General features: G+C 44.6%; 1 non-coding gene across 1 annotated transcript; it reads right to left on the reverse strand.

Annotated features, from left to right (window-relative positions):
* Positions 1-9,580: 9,580 nt before the first annotated feature.
* LOC112547776 (small nucleolar RNA SNORA76) lies at positions 9,581-9,719 on the reverse strand. The gene has a single exon (XR_003091589.2). It is a non-coding gene; the product is annotated as a small nucleolar RNA SNORA76 (small nucleolar RNA).
* Between the last annotated feature and the right edge of the window lie 2 nt (positions 9,720-9,721).

The raw sequence follows: 9,721 nt of genomic DNA on the forward strand, positions 1-9,721 counted from the left end.
TGCGCTATGGATTTTAAATCACACAATTTGTTACACATACTTCCGAAATCACTTCCAGTATTTCTAAGTGAAAGCCATAATTCATCTGCAAGCAGGATGCAATAGCTTTATTGTTGTACAATTCCTGAAGTAAGCCTAACGGCTCGAAGAATCATAGTAAACAAGACTGACCCTGGAGAACAGAATGCATTTTAAAGCCCCCAAACCCTTTTAGTGTCTAATTTTCCTTTCACCTTATCAAGTTTTTTTGTTTTGTTATTTGATGTGCACTTCTGTGGAGGAAGAAAGGAGACAAAGATGACAGCACAATGATAGCTCCTGCAGCCATACTAATTTGGGCTGTCATCTCATCAGATCACATAACCTTAGTTCAATTACGCTTGGACAGAGATTTCCAAGGAACACCTCAGTTCATTTGAAAGTTTTGGAACAAGTATTCATTTAAAAAAAAAAAAAGAAATTGTCTTTTTAAATTTCATTGGTGGGTCCTCTCATCCTTGACTCAAAATGGAATATGTGAGGAATAATCAAATGGTTGCTTCTATATTATTCATTAGTTTACATGCTGTGGCTGTCCACTAGCCTTTTTTTTTTTTTTTTTTTTGTAAAAGGATATGACACAAAATACTATCATGGGGTATGTCTACACTACAAAGTTAATTCGAACTAACAGACGTTAGTTCGAATTAACTTTGATAGGCGCTACACAAGCTCTCCGCTAGTTCGAACTTAATTCGAACTAGCGGAGCACTTAGTTCGAACTAGGTAAACCTCATTCTACGAAGACTAAGCCTAGTTTGAACTTACTAGTTCGAATTAAGGGGTGTGTAGCCCCTTAATTCGAACTAGTGGGAGGCTAGCCCTCCCCAGCTATCCCTGGAGGCCACTCTGGGCACCACCAGGGAAACTCTACTGCCCCCCTCCCGGCCCCGGACCTCTAAAAGGGGCACGGGCTGGCTACGGTGCCCGTGCCAGGTGCAAGCCTGCCAGCACCCAGCCAGCACACCCTGCACCTGGCACGGCTTGAGCCAGCCACCTGATGCCCCCAGCCCTCCTCCTCTTCCCAGGACCAGGCTGGCGGCTCCCGAGAGCTTGCCCGGGACTGCAAGAGGCGGGCACCCACCTATTCTAGTGCAGACTTCGTGGACCTCGTCCCCGACCTCCGCACTAGGTACAGGAAAGTGGCTGTTAGGGCAGGAGAGCTGCCAGCCAGGCCACCCAGGAACAGCTGTGCATGAAAATCAAGGGGGCCCACTAAGACCCCCGACCCTGAGCCCTGAGCTTACAATGGCCATACTGGGTCAGACCAAAGGTCCATCTAGCCCAGTAGCCTGTCTGATGACAGCGGCCAACCCTAGGGACCCTGGAGGGGATGGACCGAAGACAGTGACCATTTGTCTCGTGCCATCCCTCTCCAGCCTTCCACAAACTTTGGGCAGGGACACCACTCCTACCCCCTGGCTAATACCACTCCATGGACCCAACCTCCATCACTTTATCTCACTTCTCTTTAAACTCTGTTCTAGTTCTAGCCTTCACAGCCTGCTGCAGCAACAAGTTCCACAGGTTGACTCTTTGCTTTTGGAAGAACAACTTTCTGTTACTACTTTGAAGCCTGCTACCCATTCCTTTCCTTTGGTGTCCTCTAGTCCTTCTATTATGGGAACTAATGAAGAACTTTTCTGTATGCACCCTCTCTACCCCACTCATGCTTTTATAGACCTCTATCATATCCTCCCTCCATCTCCTCTTTTCTAAGCTGAAAAGTCCCAGTCTCTTTAGCCTCTCTTCATATGGGACCTGTTCCCAACCCCTGATCAGTTTAGTTGCACTCCCCTCTCCCACCTCCTTTTCCCAGTCTCCCCCAGTTTTGTTCAATAAGGAGAGATTCTATTTTTGAACACAATTGTCCTTTATTTAGTACATCAGGAAGGGGGGCTAGGGAGGGGTAAGTGGAAGGAGGTGAGGGAGGAATGGGGTATGAGCCCCCAATGGGGAGGACTGGGCTGGCTCTGCGGGCTTCTGGGGGTGGAAGCTCTACTGCAGCCCCCCAATTGCCTCCTCTGCACAGATGGCAGCTTGCGGCAAGTGCAGCCAGTCTGATGGCCGCGTGCTGTGATGTGCCCAGTGTGGGCACTCAGGGCACTCCAAGCCAGGACTGCTTTGCAAGCGGGGCACCCCTGAGAACTGTCTGTCCGGGGTGGGGATCGGGTCCCTTTAAGCACAGCCCTCGGCTAGCCTGAGGCAGCAGCTCCACGCTCTAAGTCCTCATCTGATGCCCTGCCGGCACTGCTTCCGGCCATCCTTAAGCCCGGTTCAGGGTCCACTTAATGTGGACATGCTAGTTCGAATTAGCAAAACGCTAATTCAAACTAGTTTTTTAGTCTGGATGCGTTAGTTCGAATTAGCTTAGTTGGAATTAATTAATTCGAACTAAGTTAGTTTGAATTAGCGCTGTAGTGTAGACATACCCATGAAGTAAAAAATCTTAAGCAATAACTCTAACTCTTTATTGCTGAAATCCTCATTTTATGGGCTTGTGTAGACTGGGAGAATGTCTTTGGAACATTGAAAGTACTGGGTTCTAGCTTCCCCAAGGAGACAAAATCTATGACTATTTCTGTGGACCTTCTTTGGCTCTCAGGGTATGTCTACACTACCACCCTATTTCGAACTAGGGTGGTAATGTAGGCAACCGGAGTTGCAAATGAAGCCCGGGATTTGAATTTCCCGGGCTTCATTTGCATGTTGCCGGGTGCCACCATTTTTAAATGTCCGCTAGTTCGGACTCCGTGCCCCGCGGCTACACGCAGCACGAACTAGGTAGTTCGGACTAGGATCGTGCATGACTGGTACTGGGCCACAGACCAGACTTTGGGAAATGCTGCAATAATACAAAAGAGTTTAGATCATGGTAGTACTTGAGAAGAAGGATAAAAATGCTGCTGATGTGTGGCCTAAAACAGAAAGGGAAGCAATCCGTTTTAAAATGGTGCAGTAGTTACATTGCCTGCATTTGGTTGCTTTGCATAAACCTTTAGTGTGGTGTCAGACACCAAGGGGGAAGGCAGTCTTGTAGACCAGCTGAGGACACTTAGACTTGCACCGTCTTTATAAGAAAATTTTCTGTTAAAGTCAACCAGACAATTGCCTGCTGCAGGAATTCAGAACCATGGCCTAAGTCAGAAAGAGAAAGACTACGAGGATGAACACCCTTCGCTAACTGAAACCCATAAGACTGTACATGATCATTCAATGTAAAAAAATAGTATTCTAATTAAAAGGACATCTGTTCTGTGTATTATATACAGAATCTCTCTGCCCAACCCCATTATGCACTGTGGAAGGGTCTGACCCAATCCTGATCCCAGAACCCTGCTCTGGCCATAACTCCGCAGTCTCACTTGCCCTTTCCAGCATTTTGGGGTTCTGTCCCTTAACTAAACAGGTCCTGGTGCTGATGCCTTGGTCAGCATTGGCTGAATAACCCGTCCCCCTTAGTCACCGCCTGGGCTCTTAGGCCACTTGGGGAAGAGAGCATAAACACTCCCTGTCAGCGTCTCTGACCTTCCCCATCTATTCTGGCAGTGCTGACCTTTCTGTTTTTCAGCATCTCTATCTCTTTGCTTTGCAGCTCTAGCTCTAGCTCTAGCTCACTCCTCTCCCCCCTCCCCCCAGGAAGGTTTTTAAAGAAGTCCTGTGGCAGCCTGAAGTGAGCTTACCTGGCCTTTAATTGATTTATAGCAGCCCTATCTTAGCTGCCTCTGATTAGCCAGGGCCCTTGCTGTTTTTTCAGAGCTGCTGTTCTCCCCTTTCATCAAGTACTTTAACCTACCCTGTCATAGCACACAGGTGCTGATTTGCTACAGACAGGTATTTTATATGATATATAATGTCCAAAGAATTTGATATTGTTTGAGTGATTGTTGCTGCCCCAGTGGTGCAAACCAGTCGACAACTAGTAGATTTTTTTAAATTAACGTTTGGAGTATCTTCTGAAAACCATTAAAGAGACCTAGGATCATAAGTCCACCTCAGCAGTCCAGCACCCTGGCATTTAATTTCAAAAAGGAGAATTATACAAAAATGAGGAGGTTAGTTAAACAGAAATTAAAAGGCACAGTGACTAGAGTCAAATCCCTGAATGCTGCATGGAAACTTTTTAAAGACACCATAATAGAGGCCCAACTTAAATGTATACCCCAAATTAAAAAACATAGCAAGAGACCTAAAACAGTGTCACCGTGGCTCAACCGCCATGTAAAAGAAGCAGTGAGGGACAAAAAGGTATCTTTTAAGAATTGGAAGTCCAATCCTAGTGAGATAAATAGAAAGGAACATAAACACTGTCAAATCAAGTGTAAAAATGTAATAAGAAAAGCAAAAAAAGATTTTGAGGAACAGCTAGCCAAAAACTCAAAAAGAAATAACAAAATGTTTTTTAAGTACATTAGAAGCAGGAAGCCTGCTAAAAAACCTGTGGGTCCCCTAGATGATTGAGCTATAAAAGGAGCAATCAAGGACGATAAAGCCATTGCGGAGAAACTAAATGATTTCTTTGCTTCAGTCTTCACGGCTGAGGACGTTGGGGAGATTCCCGAATCTGCACCATCCTTTGTGGGTGATGAATCTGAGGAACTGTCCCGGATTGAAGTGTCATTAGAGGAGGGTTGGGAACAAATAGAAAAACTTAATGTTAACAAATCTCCGGGACCGGATGGCATTCATCCAAGGGTTCTAAAAGAACTCAAATGGGAAATTGCTGAGCTATTATCTCTGGTTTGTAACCTATCCTTTAAATCGGCTTCCGTACCTAATGACTGGAAGGTAGCCAATGTGACACCAATATTTAAAAAAGGCTCTAGAGGAGATCCTGGCAATTACAGACCGGTAAGTCTAACTACAGTACCGGGCAAATTAGTCGAAACAATAGTAAGGAATAAAATTGTGAAGTATGTAGAAGAACATAATTTGTTGGACAAAAGTCAACTTGGTTTCTGTAAAGGGAAATCCTGTCTTACTAATCTATTAGAGTTCTTTAAAGGGGTTAACAAGCATGCGGATAAGGGGGATCCAGTAGATATAGTATACTTGGATTTTCAGAAAGCCTTTGACAAGGTCCCTCACCAAAGGCTCTTGTGTAAATTACATGGCCATGGGATAAGAGGGAAGGTCCTTTCTTGGATTGCGAACTGGTTAAAAGACAGGAAACAAAGGGTAGGAATAAATGGTAAATTTTCAGATTGGAGAGGGGTAACTAGTGGTGTACCCCAAGGGTCAGTCCTGGGACCAATCCTTTTCAACTTATTCATAAATGATCTGGAGAAAGGGGTAAGCAGTGAGGTAGTAAAGTTTGCGGATGATACCAAACTGTTTAGGATAGTCATGACAGAAGCAGACTGTGAGAGACTCCAAGAAGATCTCACCAAACTCAGTGATTGGGCAGCAAAATGGCAAATGAAATTGAATGTGGATAAGTGTAAAGTAATGCACATTGGGAAAAATAACCCCAACTATATGTACAGTATGATGGGGGCTAATTTGGCTACGACAAATCAGGAAAGGGATCTTTGAGTTATCGTGGACAGTTCTCTGAAAACTTCCACGCAGTGTGCAGCGGCAGTCAAAAAGGCAAATAGGTTGCTAGGAATTATTAGGAAAGGGATAGAAAATAAGACACAGAATATATTACTGCCCCTGTTTAAAACTATGGTACGTCCACATCTTGAATACTGTGTACAGATGTGGTCTCCTCACCTCAAAAAAGATATTTTGGCCTTGGAAAGGGTTCAGAAAAGGGCAACTAAAATGATTAGGGGTTTGGAGCGGGTCCCATATGAGGAGAGGTTAAAGCGACTGGGACTTTTCAGTTTAGAAAAGAGGAGAGTGAGGTATGATATGATATGATAGAGGTATATAAAATCATGAGTGGTGTGAAGAGGGCCGATAAAGAAAAGTTATTTATTAGTTCCCTAAATAGAAGAACTAGAGGACACCAAATGAAATTAATGGGTAGCAGGTTTAAAACTAATAAAAGAAAGTTCTTCTTCACACAGCGTGTAGTCAACCTGTGGAACTCCTTGCCAGAGGAGGCTGTGAAGGCTAGGACTATAAGAGTTTAAAAAGAAGCTAGATAATTTCATGGAGGTTAGGTCCATAAAAGGCTATTAACCAGGGGATAAAATGGTGTCCTTGGCCTCTGTTTTTCAGAGGCTGGAGAGAGATGGCAGGAGACAAATTGCTTGATCATTGTCTTCGGTCCACCCTCTCTGGGGCACCTGGTGCTGGCCACTGTCAGTAGACAGGATACTGGGCTAGAAGGACCTTTGTTCTGACCCAGTACGGCCGTTCTTATGTTCTTATGTTCTTATTTAATGTGAAAGTTCCTTTGGAAAATGAAACTTAAGCACTTTTAAAATTTGTCATCTTTATTTCTATTATCTCTGTTACTCACCAAGAAGGTTCACACACAAAAATCAAACCTAGGATGGCTTTCCTATTAGTACACATTACTATACATGGATATGTTTTAGTCCTAAAGACTTGAAATGTTGTGTTCTGGTGCTCTTTACAGAAATGATTCAAAACCCTAGGTTCTCTGCTTCATGTCTGATCTTAAAAAATGATCACAGGAACTAGTACATTGAAATACAAACAACTTGAAACCACTCAGTATGAAGGAATTGATTTACATGTTCTTTTTTTCAGGATACAGAATAATATCCTACTAATAAATATATCTGTTTTTCTTCTGTTAAAGTTCCTTTTATTAATTAACTATATCCTATATAAACAGACATTTTTGTAATAATTTATCAGTTAGAATGTATGGATTTGTATGCAGAAGTTGGGGAAGGGAGGGATAAAGTAAACCCTAGGGAAAAGGAATCATTAAACAGAGTTTAAGAAGTTATCTTTTCAAGGTATATAGTAAACTATTTGGATCACAAATCGTGTCTTCCTCTGCAATTGCATAGTGCCTGAAAAATTTATCATCCCATTTGGGATATACAAGTATCATATATATAACTATATAACTATATATATATATTTATATATATATATACACACACACACATAGTAAATAAATGCATAACCAGTAGAGTTTAAAGGAAAATGACAAATTAATATTGGGCATGCCTTTATTAATTTATAAATCCAAACACAGAACAAATAAATGTAATACTAAAATGAAAACATTTATAGTTATATTAATATAAGTGATTAAAATTATTCTTCGTTATTGAAATGACGCCTTCCACTTACATGCAGTTTAATGAAATCCTTCTGTCCTTGCAATTTATGCCTTTAAAAGCATGTATTCCATGCTTATAACATTGGATTGTTCTATTTCTCTTTAGCTACTTTTAAAAAAATACAATTTAAAACCATATCACTGATCTTTGAATTTAGCTAATTGTACGTATTATATTGAAAATTGTTATACATGTTATAGAGATGTGAATACTTATACATTTGTTTTATGTAAGTTCCAAAAAATCTTCAGTGCTACAAAAAAAAAATTAAAATGGAATAGGGCACCCCTGAGCCATTCTGCTCCCCCTGAAAACAATTGCTTAACTCCCACTGACTTCAAGCTAGATTTGAACTTCCATTATAGCTCTGAGTGAAAGGTATAAGATTCAGAACCCCAATACTAGTCCTAGGTGGTGTAGCCGGCCAGAGTAAGTCTCAGGTCCGACACTGGGCTCCCAGAGTACAAAATACGTCACACAAGTATCTGTCACACACAAGTAGTTTATTTCCTGACAGCTAACAGCTGTGCCCCATAAGTGGAAGAACAACATAACAAAGAAGTGGCATATCTTACGTCCCTTGCTGCAAGCCTGGAACCCTGGGTAGGCTGCGGACGAAGCGGGAGGTTGTCTCAGCTTCCGAGGTGCAGGTACCCAAAGCCTATCTGTGAGGTTTGATTTGGTAGGCTCTGAGATCTAGCAAATACAGTTTTCCCTGCTTTGTTTTGCAGTTTGGAAATGGCCAGAGATTACTCATTACATGCTGATGTAGGGCTTAGCTGTTAGTTATCGATCTGGTTCTGATCTGGATCTACTTGTTCTTTGGCCCTGTTTACGTGATCAGTACGTTAGGGTAAACAGAATTGTTTATATATTCTTGCCCTTTACCCTTATCTTATACTTGTTCTTGCTATACTGGCAACAATGCTTATCTTAAGTGGCCTATGTTCCCAAAGACTTGCTTCTGGCTCATCAGATATAGGGAAAAGGGAAGGGGGGGGGGGGGAATGCAGGCCTCACCACCCCCTAAACTAACATGTACAAAGTTCTTCTGCAATACACCACTACAGGTGGCTTTCTGCCTCAGCTGCTCCTGAGGCATAATTCCCTTTCCTGTTTTCCCTTTCCTCAGGAGATACTAATTTGCTGCTGGCCCATTCTTATAGCAAGTTACAACAGACTCCCTCATGCTATCTCAGCTCAGCTGGTGAACTGAAGGGTTGGCATGTGGGGGGTATAGGAGTGTTATGGTAGGGGGTTGGGATATGGGGGTACAGGAGTCAGGGTTGGGGTGTATGAGGGGCTCAGGACAGGGGGCTGGGTGTGTGAAAGGTGCAGGAGGCAGGGCAGGGTGGGAAGTAGAGAATGGGGGGGGGCGGGGAGAGCTGATTACCTTACTTGGTCAGAGCTGGGCTGCTGCACTCTGGCAGAAGTAGCTGGACGAAGGATAGGCCTGGATCACTGTAGCAGAGTGGGGCAGGGAGTGGGGGGGGCGGGCACCGCCAATCCTTCCAGTGGCCAAATGGGAGCCAGACCACAGGGCCTGCCCCAGGATCAGGGACAGGATGCTGCCCCATTGGGACACACTGAACAAGCTGCCTGCCATAGCCACTACCACCTTCCACAGGGCTGGAGCTGTGGCCATGTCAGAAGCAGCTGGGCAGCCATGATGTGGCCCACCCTAGCTGCATATCAGAGCTGAAGCCGGGCTATGGTGCAGCCCCAGAGCAAGCCACCTGCCCTGGGAGCAGCCAGGCAGCCATGATCAGCTTCTGGCAGCTCCAGCCCAGGAGCTGAGGGGAAACAACACTGCTAACAACTGACTGCCCTCAGATTTGCCTCTTCTGGGGATGTGGAGCCATCCCCCTCCACCTTGCCCTGGGACCCATGGTGGCTGTTGGCCTTAATGAGTGCAGAGGCAGGCTGGAGGTGGGGGCAGATCTGGCCAGGAGAGAGGGTGAGGGGCTTGGCAGACGTGTGTGTGTGAAGGGGATGGGAGTACGGGCATGAGAGGGATGCAGAAGCACTGTTTCCTAATGCTCCCATTGACTGCAATTTGGCCAATGGGAGCAGTGGGGAAAGCCTCCAGGCAGTTCTTTTGGGGGCTTTCTCTCCACACCAGCAGGAAGATGGTGCTAGTGCTCCAGCCTGTAGGAGCGGGACATGGATGGGACTCAGACCCACAAATCCAGGCTCTGGAGGCTGATGTCTTATCCTTTAGGCTACCCTGCCCCCCACCTTCAGCCCACACCCGCATCCAGCGGAGCTAAATCGTCAGATTAATCATGGTCTTCAAGTGAGCACTCAGCATTGCCCCAATACCAGCCTGTTGCTCTCTCTTAAAAGTGCCACTCAGGTTTTAGCCAAGCAGCACCAGTTACAAGCAAGCTTTTCCTCTCGTGCCGCTGTTTAGACAGTGAAGCCATCAGAGGGACACCATGCCTGCTCAAAGGAAACCAGCTCAG

This window comes from Pelodiscus sinensis, chromosome 2, assembly GCF_049634645.1.
Source record: "Pelodiscus sinensis isolate JC-2024 chromosome 2, ASM4963464v1, whole genome shotgun sequence".
Taxonomy (NCBI): domain Eukaryota; kingdom Metazoa; phylum Chordata; order Testudines; family Trionychidae; genus Pelodiscus; species Pelodiscus sinensis.